Source organism: Panthera onca, chromosome D1, assembly GCF_046562875.1.
Source record: "Panthera onca isolate mPanOnc1 chromosome D1, mPanOnc1 haplotype 2, whole genome shotgun sequence".
Classification (NCBI taxonomy): Eukaryota; Metazoa; Chordata; class Mammalia; order Carnivora; family Felidae; genus Panthera; species Panthera onca.
The window spans coordinates 43,771,357-43,788,918 of record NC_138348.1 but is presented as its reverse complement, the minus strand read 5'-3'; the positions used below and the strand labels follow the sequence as shown (position 1 = coordinate 43,788,918).

The 17,562-nt window shown below is 41.7% G+C and overlaps 1 protein-coding gene and 1 pseudogene across 2 annotated transcripts in view; one reads left to right on the top strand and one right to left on the bottom strand.

Annotated features, from left to right (window-relative positions):
* Positions 1-17,562, top strand: part of INSC (INSC spindle orientation adaptor protein) — a 128,864-nt gene that overhangs the window by 18,692 nt on the left and 92,610 nt on the right. The gene's annotated exons all lie outside the window — the stretch shown is intronic.
* Positions 46-1,115, bottom strand: LOC132662227 (CGG triplet repeat-binding protein 1-like; annotated as a pseudogene).

The following is a 17,562-nucleotide window of genomic DNA, read 5'->3' as shown; positions in this document are numbered from 1 at the left end:
TAATGCTCCACATTTATCTTGATCACAATGGTGGTAACCTCTTCGTCAACAACCTTGTGAATTGACGAGTTGGCTCTCGTTCTTCTGTCCATCAGGCAGATATACTCTCCTCAGCTGGTCTGACTTAGGTATGGAGCCTCCATTCTTCTTCTTTTTGTTAATATAATTTTTTATCAAATTGGCTAACATACAGTGTGTACCGTGTGCTCTTGGTTTTGGGGTTAGATTCCCGTGGTTCATCGCTTACATACAACACCCAGTGCTCATCCCAACAAGTGCCCTCCTCAATGCCCATCACCCATTTTCCTTTCTCCCCCCACTACCCTCTCCCCAATCAACCCTCAGTTTGTTCTCTATATTTAAGAGTCTCTTATGGTTTGCATCTCTCCTGGAGCCTCTACTCTTCACATGACAAGACAGGAAAGCACAGATTGCTGGGTGATCAGCCTTCTCAAGTGGGATGTTGGCTTCTAGGCACATTTTCATAAAGTGCCAGAGAACACTTTCTCTGTGTGCACAGTACTTTTGCACCGAAGGGATGCAGTTAGGAGCCTCTGCTTCTTCCTCACCTTCTGCTCTTCAAATTCTGCCTTCCTCTTGGTATGAGTCTTTGACTTAAGGTGGTCACTAATGGTGGACTTGCGAACATGATTCAGAACCACGATGTAAGAAGTGCAGCAGAGTTTTCCTCTGTCTTTGTGCAGCTCACTTCGAAACTCAAAGTCAGTGGCTGGATCCAGGGGAGTCCCATACAAAGCAATCTTAGAATGGTTTGGAGCAGGTGATGCTGTCACTACAAACCTTTCCATTGTGACTTCGAATAAGGTTCCAATCAGTTTCCAGTTTTTTTTCATCTTGATATTTAGTAGTGAAGGGTCTCCAGTGCAAAACCAGGGATGCTTGAAATCCTGACATTTTTGTTTGCTCAAACTTGGAGATGCCTTCAAATCAGTTTTTTTTTTTTAGAAGTGGTGATGGGGAGTTAGTTTCTGGGGCTGCACCATATTTTCTGTGGGGTGCTGGGAAGTCATGCCTTTATGTAGGAGTGGGGATGCCATTAGGGGAAGTGGACGAGACCTGGTGGGAAGAGAAAGCAGAAGGAAGAAGAAAAGGATCAAGGGAGTTAAGGAGAAGGAAGAGCCTTGCTGCGCCTCCCCCCACCCCTCCCCATTGCCCCTGCTATTGACCTCTAGGGGTTTTACAGTTTTGGGTCTGACAACTAAGTCTTTAATCTATTTTGAGTTAATTTTTGTGAGTGGTGTAAGATAAGGGTCCAATTTCATTCTTTTGAATGTGACTAGTTATTGAAGAGATTCTCTTTTCCTTATTGAGTGTTCTTATCTCCCTATCAAATATTAGTTAACTATACATATGGGAGATTATTTCTAGGCTTTCAGTTTTTTTCCACTGGTCTATGTGTCTGTTTTTATACTTGTCCCATACAGTTTTGATTCGTATAGCTTTATAATATAGTTTGAAATCAGAAAGTGTGATGTCTCCAGCCTTGTTCTTAAGATTGCTTTGGTTATTTAGAGTCTTTTGTGGTGCCATTTGAATTTTAGGATAGTTTTCTCTTTTGTGAAAAAAAAAACGCCATTAGAATTTTGATAAGAATTAGATTGTGTCTGTAGATGGCTTTGTGTAATATGGACACTTTAACAATATTAATTATTCTCAGCTGTGAATATGGTATGTCTTTCCATTTATTTGTGTCTTCTTCAATTTCTTTAATCAATGTCTTTTTTTTTTTTTTTTTGAGAGAGAGAGAGAGCGAGTAGAGGAGAGGGGCAGAGGGAGAGAGACAGAGAGTCTTAAGGAGACTCCATGATCAGCATGGAACCTGATGTGGGGCTCGATCCCACAACCCTGGGATCATGACCTGAGCTTAAATCAAGAGTTGGGTACTCCACTGACTGAGACACCCAGGCGCCCTTTCATCAATGTCTTATAGTTGTCAGTGTATGTATTTTTCACCTCCCTGGTTAAATTTATTCCTAAGTATTTCATTCTTTTTGACGCTATTATAAATGAGATTTTTTTCTTTATTTCTTTTTTAGATAGTCTGTTATTAGTGTATAGACATGTAACTTTTTTGTATGTCGATTTTGAATCCTGAAACTATACTGAGTTCATTTATTAGTTTTAACAGTTTTTTTTTTTTTTGGTGGATTCTTTAGGGTTTTTAAAGAATATATAACATCATGTCATCTGCAAACAAAGCCAGTTTTACTTCTTCCTTTCTGATTTGGATTCCTTTTATTTCCTTTTCTTAAATAATTGCTTTGGCTAGGACTTTCAGTACTATGTTGAATGGGAGTGTTGAAAGTGGTCACCATTGTACTGTTTTTGACCTTAGAGGAAGAGATTTTAATCTTTCATCATTGACTATGATGTTAACTATGAGTTTGTTATATCTGTTTTTTATTATGTTGGGGTATGGTTTTTTGGTACTCAATTCGTTGAACACTTTTTTTTTTTTCACAAAAAGACACTGAATTTTGTCAAATGCCTTTTCTGTATCTGTTGAGGGGATCATATAATTTTTTATCCTTCATTTTATTAATGTGGTGTAAAATGTTTATTGATTTCTGTATGTTGAACCTTCCTTGCATCCCAGGGGTAAATCCCACTTGATCATTCTAACTGAATTCAACAACACATTAAAACATTCATATACCAGGTCATCTTAATTAACCTTTCCTTTCTCATTTTCAGAAGCTTTTTCATTGGCTTTTCCTGGAGATGGCTGTTCTTTTTGGTCTGCAGAAGGGGACTTTTAGAGCAACGCTTTTGCCTGGTTCTCTCTGGCTCAAACCCTTTTGCTCTGGGACAAGCAGGAGCTTCAGGGAAAGGAGTGTGTGGGCAAGAAGGAGCTCACCCCTCATAGACCAGGCAGGAGCAATCACCCCTCAGCCCCCAGCACACATACCCTCATTCACTTTCTGCTTGTGATTTGGGATGTGCTGTGTGCTCTGACTCTGACTCCCTCTGTTTCCCCCTCCACTGTCATTAATCACATTTCTACAGTTGCTTTGGTCTATTTTGGGGCTTGCCAGTTGATTCTCTAAGTTTATCTGGGGTCAGTATCACATGGTGTATACTACTTGAAAATAAGTCTTGTTATCTGGCAGGAAAAGTCCCTTAATTTATTTTTCTTTTTCAGGAATAATCTTAGTTATACAGTTCAGATTTAACTCATGAAGTTCTAGGGAAAAAAATCCTGTGAGGATTTGGTTGGGATTACACTGTATCATCTATATATCAGTTTATGGTAAATTTACCTTTCGTATCTATGTCTATCTATATGCAATAAATTTTCATTTATTTTGGGCTTATTTAATATCTTTTCATAATTTTTGTTTTTTTCATTAAGGAACTTGTACATTTTAAGATTCATTTTTATATACCTTAAATATTTTTGTTGCTCTTGTTAATGCTTTTTCTTCTAAATTTCACTTTATGTTTGTGCCAGTGTCTAGGACTCTACTTGACTTTTGTGTGTTCGTTTCTGTCCAACTTTCTAAGCCATTTTATGAATTAATATAGTTCATTAGTAGGTACTTTGGAGTTTTCTATATTGACAACGAGAGTGACTTACCAGCTCATGCTGCATTTTAGGAACAATTAGGGAAAGCCATGTCTCCCCAGACGTGACTGGTGGATCCAGTCGTGTGTAAGGTGTGTGACAGGAGGGCACAGCAGAGGCCTGATACAGCCCCCACTCACTCCCTTGGCTGTGTGCACTGGCTGATGTGGCAGCCCATCATATCAGCTGCAAATGATGACAGTTTGGGTTCTTTCCATTCTTACAAATTCTCTTTCTTTCTACACTAGCTAAGATCTGTAGTACAATAATGAATAGAAGTTAGTGGGAGCTGGGCATTTTTATTTTGTTTTTGGTTTCATAGGGAATGCTTTCAACACGTCGTGATTAAGTATGGTATATATTTTTTCTGGGCAGATGCCCTTTAATCTATTTAGGGAGGGTCTATTTCTTTACTAAAAGATTTTATTATAAATGGCTGTAGAATTTTACAAAGTTGGTTTTATTCATCTACTGAGATGACCATAAGGTTTTCCTTTTTTACCCTATTAATGTAGTGAGTTTCCTTCATCTATTTTCTAATGTTAAAACAGCCATGAATTTTGGGGCTAAACCCAACTTGGCCGTAGTATATTATTATCCTTTTCATATACAGCTGGACTTCTTGCTAATATTTTGTTTAGTATATTTTCATCTATGTTCTTACACGAAATTGGCCCATGAATTTCCTTTCTTGTGATTTGCTGAGTTTCAGTATCAAAATTATGTCAGCTTCCTAAAATGAATTGAAGTGTGCTTTCTTTTTTCTTGTTCTCTGGAAGAGTTTGAGTGAGTTTGTCTTTTTTTTTTTTTTTTGAAATGATAGAAACTCATCTGTGAACTTCTCTGTGCCTGGTGTTTTCATTATGGAAAGCTTTTAAAGTACTGATTAATTTATTTGGTAGTTATAGATCTATTTCTTCCTGAGTCAATTTTGGCTAATTGTATTTTTCTATAAATTTGTCTAGAACAAGTAACTTATTTATTTAACTTGTTTATGATTTCAGTGATATTGCAGAATATTCTTGTCCATATAATATTATCCATAACATTCTTTTATCTCTGCTGCATCTGTAGTAATAAACTCCCTTTTATTGCTAATATTGATTATTTGTGTTTCTTTTATTTTTTTTTTTCTGATCTCTCTCCCCCCGCTCCCCACTGATCTTTCCAAAGGTTTGTCTATTTTATTTGTATTTTCAAAAACTAACTTTAACTCTGTTGATCCTTTTATTTGTGTGTACATTTTGTTTTGTGTCTTTGTTGTGTTTTGCTTAATGTTTGTTCCTATATTAACTATTTTTCTTCTGCTAATTTCTTTGGAATGATTCTCCTCTTGTCTAAAATTTCTTATACTGTTAGAAGTTAAAAATCTAATTTTTATATTTTCTTGTTTTCTAATTTAATGCTTCAATTTTTGCTTTTAATTTTACTTACCTGTATACTACATTATTTTTATATATGCATTTTCATAATCATTTGGGTTTGTTTTCTAATTTCTGTTATAGTTTCTTCTTTGACCTCTAATTTGTATGTTTAAAATATCTAAATATATGGGGGTATATGTATTGGGGTAGAGATTGCAGTCTATAGGATACCACTCATTTGAAATTTGTGGAGGCTTGCTTATGATCTAGCAGTCACTAGTCATTTAAAAAAAAAGAAAAAGAACAATTCATAAATCCTTGAAAAGAATGTGTATTCCTGATAACTTGAATGCAGTGTTGTTTATAAACACTAAATCTAATCTGTGTCATTCAAATATCCTATACTGTTACTAATAATTTTTCTGCTTCAGCTATCAATTAATGACAAAATTGTGTTGTAATCTCCACCTGTGATTCTGATTTGTTCATTTTTCCTTGAAATTTTTCAGTTTTTATTTTGTATATTTTAAGATTGTTGTTGTTATTATGTATATCCTCACTATTATATCTACTTGATGGGCTAATCTTTTTATTTTTATGTAGCAAATCTCTTCATTTCTATCATAGTTATTGTCTTGAAGTTTATCTTGTATTATGTGAATACGTTAGCACCAGAATTCTTTAGGTAAATATTTCTGTGGTATATCTTTTGGAGCCTTTAACTTAAGCTGTTTTGGGTCTTTTTGTTTTAGGTATATTATAAACAGAACATAGCACACTTTCTCTCTTTTTTCTGTACTTCTCTCTTTCTCTTTCTCTTTGTGTGTGTGTGTGTGTGTGTGTGTGTGTAATGCACACTTTATAATCTTTGCTTACAATTGGCTAATTTAATTCATCCCTCCTTACTGTGTTTACTATTATTTATTAATGCTTGCCCCCCAGACTTCTTTTTTTCTTCTTTTTTATTGCTTTTTTTATTACTCATTTATTTTTTCCTCTCTTAACTTATTTGAATGGTAATATTTATTTTTATCTTTACATATATTCTTTTAGTTATACATAGATATTATAGAATTTATTATAACCTAATAAGGTAACTCTAGATATTACAGCGTTAATCATAACCTAATAAGGCTGAAGTTAATTTACACCTCTATTTTCCTCCTCCTCAAATAAAAGGAACTCAGAACACTTTGACTTACTTTAGTCATCCCCTTTTGAATTCGCATGCAATATTTTAGATTTATCTTGTTTTCTCTTACCCCATAAATGAGGTATAATTGTTTCTTATAGTCAAGATTTGTTTGGATTTCCTGAAATAGTTACAAGTAAGTTTGCTCACCATTCTTTCTTGTATCTCAAATTTTCCGTCAGGCATTACATTTTTCCTGCCTGAAATCAATCCTTTAGAATTTCCTTTGTGGGGTGCCTGGGTTTCTCAGTTGGTTAAGCATCCAACTCTTGATTTCAGCTCAGGTCATGATCTCATGGTTCATGAGTTTGAGCCTCACATCAGGCTCTGCACTGACAGCGCAGAGCCTGCTTGGGATTGGTTGTCTCTCTCCATCTCTCTCTGCCCCTCCCCTGCTCATTCCCTCTCTCTTTCTCTCAAAATGTATACATAAACGTTAAAAAAAGAGAATTTCCTTTGTGGGATTTTTACCTGCTTGAAAATGTCTTTAGTTCACCCTTAGTTTTGAAAGAGGGTTTCTCAGTGTATAGAATTTTAGGACCATTATTCTCTGTAATCAGATATTTTCTCATTGTGAGCTGACTTTCATCATTGCTCTTAAGTGGTCACCTATTGATCTAATTCCTCTCTCTCTCTCTCTCTTTTTTTCTTTCCCCTTTGGAAACTTTCAAAATCTTCTCTGTCTTTGGTGTTCTTTAGTCTTATGAGTTTTCTTTAAAAAAATTTTTTTTTAATGTTTATTTATTTTAGAGAGAGACAGAGAGACAGAGCATGAGCGGGAGAGGGGCAGAGAGGGGGATACAGAATCCCAAGCAGGCTCCAGGGTCCGAGCCGTCAGCACAGAACCTGACACGGGGCTCAAACCCATGAACTGTGATATTATGACCTGAGCCGAAGTCAGACGCTCAACTGACTGAGCCACCTGGGCACCCCAGTCTTATGAGTTTTCTATGGTTTGTGTATGTTTTGTATTTTTTCTGCTTAAAATTCATTGGCATTCCTGGGTTTGAAAGTTGTTTTGTCTTTCAAACTTTCTGAGAAAAATTTCAGCCACTATTTCTTTGAATATTACTTTTCCCCCTTTTCTTTTTCTTCTCTCCCTTTGGAAATCTGATTAAATCCTTGGTAGACTTTTCACTCCTTGGCTTTACTTCTGTCATGTTTTGTCTCCCTTTGTCTTTCTGGGATGCATTTCAGATCAATTCTTTTGTTCTGTCTTTTACACTAATTCATCCTTGAGCTGTGATTAAGATCTCTAATGAGTTTTTTCATTTTAATTGTTATATTTTTAATTTATAGAAGTGCCATCTCAAATCTGGTTCTTTCTCAAATCTGCTTGGTTATATTTTATAGCCTTTGTTCCTTGAAAAATATTTTCATGACTCTTTTATTTCTTGAAGCTAAATTCTCTAATTGAGTCCCTTCACCACCAACCACCCCCCCCCCCCCCCCCCCCCCCCCCGGCAATAGATAGTGTGAACTCAGGTCACAAACCTATATGAAGGTCGTTAATTCTAGGGAGAGATTTTACTTTCCTTTACTCAGTGGTGAAATTGAGATACAACTTTTCTTGCATCTTCTGTATAGAAGATTATTTCTCATTTACCCTTAACATTGAGCTTCTGGTCTTTTGGACTCTATTTAATCCTTTCCCTAGTCCCTAGGCTTTGTGCCTAGTTTTCCCTACCCAATACACATGTGAAACAGAGCTTAAGGAATACAAGTAGCAGATGTTCTTAGGGCAAAAACTCCCTTCAGTTCTTGCTTCTTTTCCCTGGTTCCTGCTTTTGCTTTCCTCCTGGCCTCTCCAGATTTCTTATCTTTTTGCCAGCTCAGTGATGCATTTAAAAAACATCAAGCATCTTTGTCAATCCTTTCAAATTCTTCTCATGGAAAAGTATTTTAGAATATGTGGTCCATCATATTGCCAAACACAAAATTTCTGTGTGAGCGTTGTCTATAAGAAGGGGACACAGTTGTCAACTAAAAACCAGGTGCTGAAAAATAGCGGCATAGTATGGAGTTCCTTAAAGGGTATGTTGTCTTGATTGCCACTCAACTTACTAGCTGTGTACCTTGGCAAATTTTAGAATCTCTCTGGGTCTTTATTTCCCCATCTTTAAAATGGGGATAATAGCAGTACTGATTAGTTTGGATTTTTTTTTTTTTTTGAGAAATAAATGAATTTATTTGTATGAAGCACTTGGAAGAGTGCTTGGCACATAATAAAGTGCCCAATATTATATTTCATTGAGTTTAAAATGCCATAGATTGTAAGATGCCCTGTTGCTTCATAAAAAAGAAGATATGCTTTAACTTAAACTGTAACACAGTGCCAAGATGCCATTGACTGAAACATGCATCCCAATTTCAGATGCTAAAATATGAAAAAAATGCACCTTAGAACCACCTGAGTATAGTAAAATGTAGCTATTATTGTGAATGGATACATATGAGCGACAAGGCAGTAACTGAGAAACAGAATCGTAGTCTCAGAATTGATAGGACTTTAAATGTTTGTAGGTATTTATTCCATCCTACTGTCACCTCATCAACTTCTGGACTCTAGCCATATTGTGCCTGAACTGGAGCCAATGTCCAGAGGCTAACTGTTAGACAAACACAGTATTCTACCATCTCCTACAAGACCAAGAAAGATAGGAAAAGGGACTTATATTTACTGAGAGACTTCTGTGTCTAGCACTCTTATGGATGCCTTAAATATAGCATTGACTTTAGTTTTCATAGTTAGGTTAATTCAGATTGTTTGCTATAATAAAGAAGCCCCCAAACACATTATGTTTATTTCTTGTTTATCCTTCAGACTGATGTGAGTTGGGTGGCTCTACTCTAAATCATGCTCAGGACTCATCTTCTTCCATCTTTTGGCCTCACCGTGTTGGTGTGGCTTTCCAGTTGCTCTGGCATCACTTAACGGGCAGACAGGGGAGGAGAGAGGGCCATGGAGAAAGCATACCTACCATTATAACTTAAAACTGTTCAAGACCTCGCAGCTTTATTGAGTCCTAGGTAACTCTTTGGAGGGAGAAATCACATAGGTTAGAGTGGTTGGAGATGGCCTCCCAGATGAGGTGGGATTAGAGCTGCGTCCCGAAACCTTGGTATGACCTGGAGATAGAAAAAGAGAGTGGAGGAGATTTTGATCTGGACGTGTTGGGATGCCATGAGCAATGCATAGCATTATGGAAGAGCAAGATGTTTTTGGAGAACCATGGAATCCCCTGTTGGGTAATGACCAATATTTGTTGAACTCCTACTCTGAAGTAGACACCATGCAGTGCACCGTTTCAACGCTGCTGTGATATGCAGCGTACCAGGCAGAAATGAGCCTTGATAATACAGCATTCTGTAAATTGGCTGTTTTTTCATGTTTGACTCACTCTATGCCCCAGATCGTATGCTTCTCCCTCCTATGTCTTCTTTCCCAAGGGTATATAGACCCCTTCAACCTGGGGCCTCATCATGACTCAGAGAGGGAAATAGCTCGCCCAGCGTAACCCCTGAGCGTGATTTATGAAACAGGATGTATCCAAATTTTCACCACGCTGGAGCTATTCAATTTTCTCTAATGGCTTTTATCTGAGAGTTATGTCTGTTCGTGGCAGTCACGACCAGTAAGTCATTAGCTTAAAGTATACTGATTGTTAATTTTAGCACCCTGGGATCTGGGCCCAGTGAGAGAGGGCTCTCCTTTTGCAAATCGGAGCTAAGGAACATTTGAGCAGTTGGCTAACATTCACATCAGGAAAAGTTAGAAAGTAAGAGGGGATAATTAAATAGTGAAAGAGTAAAAAGCAGTTGACTAGCTGGATATAGTTCAGGAGGCTGTAGACTGGCCTCCATCTGGCTGCCCCCCCTGCTGCTGGCTACTTGTCCTCACCAGAAGAGAAACAGAACCAGTCTGATTCTGAGCACCCCTGTGTGCCAGGTACTTCACATCTGTGATCTCACTGATCCGCATAGCAGTGCCATGAGGAAGGAACCATTACTCCCATTATCTTTATTATGTACCCCACTTCACAGATAAGGACACTTAATGCCCAAGGTCACACAGCTAGGCACTGACTCCGAATTTGTGTTCTTAAGCAACAGGGGTTCTGGATGGGGGTGGCCCAAAGGCCCGGCATAGCTTCTCTCGGGGGCTACACTCTGCCTAAGGTCTTGGACGTCTGGGGTACCAGTGTCTCACTTTTGCCTATTAGATGATCAGCAGCTCAGGGCCAGCTCCCAGATGGCAGTAACTGTAGTTTCCTTGTGTGGTTCAGGGCTGGGTGCTCCTCTTATGGGCAGCTGGGGTGTCATAGCCCTAGAATCAGGAAGGGGCCACCCTGAGATACAAGATGGAGCAGCCATGGCTTTCCTGGTTCCAGGAATTTTGGGCTTCCCCCTGGGACAATTACACATGCTCATTTAAGAGAGGCTGCCTGGCAGTTGGCTTTGACAAGCTGGAGCCCTTTAGAGGATGGGCAATCATATTGATCAGGGACTGGGGCACCTGGACCTCAGCAGGGAGAGTTTAACTCTGGCTCCTTTCTCTCAGACCTCTGAGGACTCGTGGACATCTCTGCATCAACCTGCCTGTCTTATTCCAAGGCTGAGCTGAATTAGACTAGGATTCCCTGCGGTTTCCTATCCACTGGTCATTCTCCTGTGCTTGATAGCTACAGCAAAGGAGAAAGAGCATGAGTAATTATCCTAGATTTATAGATGGGGAACTGCCAGAGCCATTGATTTCCCAGGGAAAATCACACTGAGCCTGAGTGGGGTCTCTCTGGGCTCTAACCATACAAAGCCTTGTTTGGATTTCTCATGGGGAAGTTTCTGGGAGTGAGAAAACCCGAATGCAAGTTCCAGATATAGCTCAGTTTGCTGTGTGACCTCAGGCAGATCTCTTCCCCTCTCTGAACATGTCTTTCCATCTGCCCATGTTAATCTCTCTGTGATTCAGTTTTATCATCTGAAAAATGGGGCTAACACGAGCTGTTCATAAGATTATTCTGAGGATGAATAACTATAAAGCATTTACAACAGTGCCTGACAAATAGCACCCTCTTCTCCCTCTTCTCCTCCTACTTATTATTAGTATCATTATAGTTATTATTACAAGGGAATAATCTCTAAGGCCTCCTATTAATTCTAATACTCTAACAGTATGATGTGAGCTCCTCCAGGAAGGCTGCCCAGATTGTGGCTGGAGGGCTCTAGTCTTGCCCCGGACATATTTGCGCAGGTGGGATTCTTGTTACCTTTTAGGTAAAGCCTAGAAGGTAGATGTATCCAGTTAATCAAGGGGAGGCTTGGGGCCTTGTTTGTGCTTTGTTGAAACTGTTCTGGCTCTGGAATTGAGGAGCAGGGCTGAGGTCTGATGCACAGTCCTTTTCGGCTGCCTGGCCAGGGTCTTCAGGGCCTGAGGGGCAAGCCCAGCTCCTGTGAGCCCTGAGGTCTATTCTGCCCACCTGCTTGCCTCTGCTGCCTGACAGCTGTGAGGGCCCACCCAGGCTTCCTCCAGGGAGCCGGAGCTGTCTATATTTCATGAGGCTCAGTCTATTCAGTAGGGCTAGGTGACAGCTTGCTTAGTTTCTTGCATCTCCCCTGGGAATGAGGGTTCTTAGAGTATCTGATTGCTGCAGCATGCTGGCCACCCCAGCTAGCAATACTGAAATATCTCGAGGACTGCTGCCATGCTCCCACAGATCAACAGTGCCTCGAGTTGGGGTGAGGAGGGAAGCTCATTGCTGTTACCTCCCAAAGCTCATTGCAGCCGCCCTCCTTTTTACCCCAGGTCTCCATGCCTCCAACCCAGGGCTTTGGTGGTCCCCTTGGGAGTTGCACCTGTCTCTTAAATGGACCGCTGCTACTGGCCCCACTCCCTGGAGTCCATCCACTTACTGGTCACCATGGGAGCTGAAATTTCACTCTGATCATTTTACTCCCTTGCTCAAACCATCAGTGGCTCCCTACCACCCACAGGAAAGAGGCCAAAGAATCTGTTCCTTTCGTATGCAGGACCACGGAAGCACCTTCCCTCCAGCGCCCTGCGAGAGATCTGGGTCCCTGAATACTTGCTTCATTTCCTGGTCTTTATGCCACTGTTCACACTGCTCTCTTGGCACTGAATGTCCTTGTCCCATTTCACCTGGCAAAATCCCACCCTGCATTCAGGACCCACTTCAGATGTCGTCTCCTCTAAGAAATGTGGCCTACTTTCCCAACTGAAAGTGGCCACTCCTTTTTCTGTATTCCCACGCTACTGGGATCGTTTCCTCTAAACTCCATCACCAGCCTGGGGTGCTCACTTCAGCCTTCTAGAAGCACTTGCAGTTCCTTAATCTCCCCGTGTTCTTCCCTCTGTCTGCCCACCCTTCCTTCCACACCTTCCTTTCTCCTGTGTTTTCACACTCCTCTTGCAAGTGTCAGCTTTGAAGTCAGGCCTTGACCCCTTTTCCCCACCTGTTCTCACCTAGTACTGCTGGGAAGCCCTCTGGACCTCCCTGAGCACCCACTTGCTTCTTTTGCAGTTTTTGCAGTTGTGATGCAACTGTCCATTGTCCCTGTCTCTCTGTCTGGGAGAACCTGTTGGGTCACAGCTGGGGGTGGGGAGGGAGCCTGCTTAGCCAGGTGTGATCAGGCAGTGAGGGCCACAGAAACTCAGGAGGGGACAGGTGGCTCTGTGTCAGTGGGTGTAAGGATGCAGAGCCCTCTCCCTGTAGCCTGCATGGTTGGAAAAGGCCCTCCCATCACCCTCTCAATGAATACTCATCACAGTGCAGCAGGACAGGCACCTGCCAGGGCTCATTCAGTGAGAACCCATCCAGGCAGTCAGGAAGTGTTAGTGGATCTGATAATTGTGCACCAGGTACAGAGTCAGGAGCGGGGTGGGGGATATGGCAGTGGGCAGGACAGACCTCTAGTCCCTGACACTGGGATCCTCAGGGGGGAAAACATTAAGCTACTAATTTCAGTTAATTGTTTAGTTACAATTATGATAAATTCTAGGGAGGAGAAAAATGAGGGGTCAGAGGATCACATAATGAGGGACATGACTGAATCCCCACGTCTCATTCCTCTCCCAGCCACCCCTCCCCCACCCCACCCCCAGCTGCCTCCTCCCAGTACCCAGCGCTGCATTGGAGTTTAACTGCTTTCCACAATATTTGCTGTCCTGCCCCTGTTGACAGCCCTAATGGATTCTGCAGATTAAATAATCTCAGCCTAGCCTCGAGCTGTATTGGGATTGGCCCATTAGACAATGGCAGAAACCGCCCCAGTCATTGTTCTAATTGAATAATTTGCTGTAAATCGCCTCCATTTCCTTCTGAGCCCAAGCTGGCTTGTTAGCCAAATGGAGGTGAGCTAGGGCTGCCTCTAATGGGATGTAGGAGCAGAAATGAGCTGTCTAAATGAGCCGTTGTCTCATTGGGCATGGAATTAAATCAGAGACACTTAAGGCTTCAAGTCCTTCTTGTAAACTAGCCTTTCCTGGGATGGGAAGGCATAGCCAAGAGTCTTCAGAACAAAGGCTGCAAAGCTCCAGGGTGAGATTTCCAATGAGTTAGGAAGGGCTTTGGGTGGGGTTAGGGGTTGGGGCTGGAGGTAATGGAGTTTCCTCTTTCTTGCTCACTTCTGCACGTGTCTTTTCTACCCCTCTTATGGGCAAGACAGCATCTCTGCCCTGAGATACATTTCTCAATAACTCCTTCCATGAGGAGGAACACTTCTTCTTGAAGCTACCATGTGTCAAGCACATGATTTTTATTTTATTTTATTTTATTTTATTTTATTTTATTTTATTTTAATCTATTAGGGGCTTTTGTAAGTGATCTCATTTAATCCTTATGAAGCTCCTAGGAGGCAGGTATAATGGAGGGAACCACATTCATGGGTGTTCATGATTTTCTCAAGCTCAGGTACCAATCTGGTACAGAGTCAGGATTTGAATCCAGATCTGTCAGACCCCAAAATTCAAGTTCTTTTTGCAATAACATTGAGGACAGACAGTGTGGGGCAAAGGGGCTACTTTGAATCCACTCCCTGACATGCTATGTAGCTTTGGAGGTGTGTAATCGGAATCTCTCTGCTCAGTAGGATGAGTCCAGTGCAGGGCAGTAGGGGAGGCGGCTGCCGGGGCAGCAGCCTTTGGGGGCTTTCCTGAGGGCTGCATGCTTGAAATAGGCTTCTCTGTAAAGCTAGTGACACTTTAGGCTTTAGCTGGGACTGTGGTTTCCTCATCTCCTGATCCCTTTGGGGCCCACAACTGTCCACACGATTCTCGCAAAAGGAACCAAGAAATGAGGAACAGAAGAGATGTCCCCACTGTCCGTGCCTGTCTTCTTTGTACCCTTTGACTGCAGTCTTTGCAATCTGCTTCATTTCTGCAGGGACCGTTGTTCTGTCCTCCGGCTGCGTTATTGAGAGCCGGCACTAGACGAAGCTGGAGGACACTCACAGTCCTTCCGGGGGATGGGAGCAGCGGGAGGCACTGGTGACAGGGAAGAGGGCTGGCTGGCTGTGAGGTCTTGGGGCTGGGTGTAGTTGCCACCATGGAATGGAGTCGGGCTTCCTGTTAGCAAATGCCAGACATGTGCCACTCGTTTGTTACCATCATCATCTCCACCTGCTCTAGCACCTCCCCTCTAAATCCTAAAACCTTGATCCTAGTCCTCTGTCACCTACCAGCATTGTGATCTTGAGCAATGCATATACCTCCACTGAATTTCTGTGTCATCAGTAACAGGGGGATGGTGATAGTATTCAATGAGTTAATACCATATGAGGCATTTAGAACAGTGCTTGGCTCATGGTACACACTCAGTAAATATTAGCTCTTATTATTGGTGGAGACATTTTATAAACATCAGCTGGGTTAAACTCTTGGTCCTTCCTATCTCACTTTCCAGATATTCTCTCTTACCTGTGCCTCATCCGCACTGAATATGAACCATGGCTCTCCTGAGAGCCAATCTGACTCATAATCCTGGCTTCAACCATGCAGATCATTATGTAGGGTCCTGGGATCAGTCCCACATTGAGCAAGATTTGGTTTCAGGCATCAAGGAGTCTTGTCCTACTGGGGAAAAGAGGCAGGCATAAATAATATAGTCTGTGAATAGGTCCTTGATACAGATGCTTCCCAAATGTCCCCAAGAGGCTTCTCTAGCCTCGGGGAAAACATGCAATCACAAGAACGAAGGTTTTGTTTGCTGGAAGGCTCCACTGGCACAACTCTGGGAGGCTATGGGTGAAATGGTTGAACAAGGATGTCTCATCAGGGCATTTAAGCGAAATCAAGATATATCAGGTTTATTGTTGTGTTCCCCTCGGCTAGGAGCCCAGTGGTCCCTAACGAAACGGAAGCAGATGGTTTGGACATGACTTGTTCCTACTGTGCTCTAGCTGGCTTCTGCCCAAAGGGCTCACAGATCAGCAGTTAGGCATCTGTTCTAGAATTTCATGGTCACCAAGCTATGTTTCTAGAAACTACCTCTTAGAAATTCACATCATTCTCTTGCATCCTTCTGCTCATGACAGCGCTCCCTTTTTCTAGGTCCATCAGATATGACTTGATCAGATCCAAAGGTCCTCCAATACCAAGGGCATGCTTCATCTCCTCACAGAACCCTAACTGCTTCACACTTCAAAAGGGCCTTGCAGCTTCCTTACCGCCTCCGTGTCCTCACCTGCCATAAGCTCAAATTCCTTCTTGACTGTTCTTACTCTGTACCCCTTTCTTCTTTGTGACGGAGATGGAGGTAAAATGAGATCTGCTTGCTCACTGCTATCTGATGACGTCATAGCATTCACTCTGAAAAGCTGATATTTCCTTTTTGAGTTCAAACAAATTGGAAAGGGAACAGTTACCTCCTTTTGTTGTTTTTTTCTTTTGTGCCATCCTTTTGTGCCTGCTGACTCACTGGATTTCAAAAATATACTTTTTCAGTAATGATAATAATGCTAGAAATAACAATGGTGATACTCCTGATGTTGATGGGCACTATCAAAGCTTTATATGCTTTGTCTCATTTGCTGCATCTCCCTCAACCTAGCTGACCACAGGGCAGGTATACAATGGACTCTCTGGGCATAAGAATAACAAAGGCTACTATTTATCGAGCTCTCACCCGGGCCTGACAGTTCCATATTCTTTATGTCTTGTCATTGCTGTAATAGCCCTGTACAATAGATATTATTACTCTCAGTTACAGATAAAGAATTAGAGCTCAGCAGAAAGGTACTAAAAATGTGTTCCACTCATCTTTTCAACAGACCCATAGAGTGCTTGCTGCATGCCCGGCTCTTGGCTCAGTGCTAGGAGCACAAAGGGTCCCTGCCCTTGAGGGGTTCATACTGTGGTGGGACCCACAGACTGGGAGACAGGCAGTGGCCATGAGTCTCTGGAATTACACAATTCCCTAGTTTATTCTGAGCTCCTGTCTCCCATACTTTTCAGATCAACTGTCTTATTCTTTATTCCAAGCATCATAAAGGGTACTTTATGTCCAGCGTGATCACTATTAATTAAAGTCCTCCTCCACTCTTTTCTCATAAGGGTCATTTGTAATCATGGAGTAAGAGTTTAATTTTTCTGGACTTATCTCCCTCTTCTCAGCTGTTATCTTCCCACAAGCTCATACTTGCGTTTTCCCTGAAAGTCTTGAAATCTGCTGTCCTCAAGCGCAGGGCATGCTGGGTGATGGCCAACCCTTCTTCTGTTGCTTTACCCAGGCAACGGTGAAAGAATCTCCATTTTCCTCAGGGAGAACTTCCTCACCAGCTTGGAGAAGGAGGTGGCAGAGAGGAAGAACAAGGAAGGGACAAGGTAACAGGAGGAGTCAAACAGGTGGGCAGCTGATTGGATGGAGGAAGGGCACCATTGTCTTGGTGCAACTTTTGAGGCACAGACAACCCAGGTGGGTCCTCAGTGCTGAGACGGAGGCCCCTGGAATCTGGTTTATCTTTATCAGACTGCTTTTGGCTGTCCACTAACAAAATTCACTTTAAACAACAAGGACTTTATCATTTTACATAACAGGAAGGCCTAGGGGTCGGCCAGACTCCAGGGTTCGTTGATTCAGTGGCTTAGTGACCAGGGACCCAAATTTATTATTCTCTATGTGCCAGCTTTATTCTCCCAGCTAGGTCCTCTCTTGATTGCAAGCTGGTCTCCAGCAGCAATGATGTGACGTATTTCCTTGTTCAGGTCCAATGGGAGAGATACTGTCTCCTGTGGTTTGCAGTTGGGAGAAAGAAAACTTTTTTAAGAAGCAATCCTATCATGGCTCATTGGTCTGAATTGAGTCCCATGCCTATTTCTGAACCAGTTACTAGCAGTTCGAGTGAAATTATATCATCTGAAGCGGAATGGATTTTGGGAAGCAACCACTATGCCCACTACAGAGTCA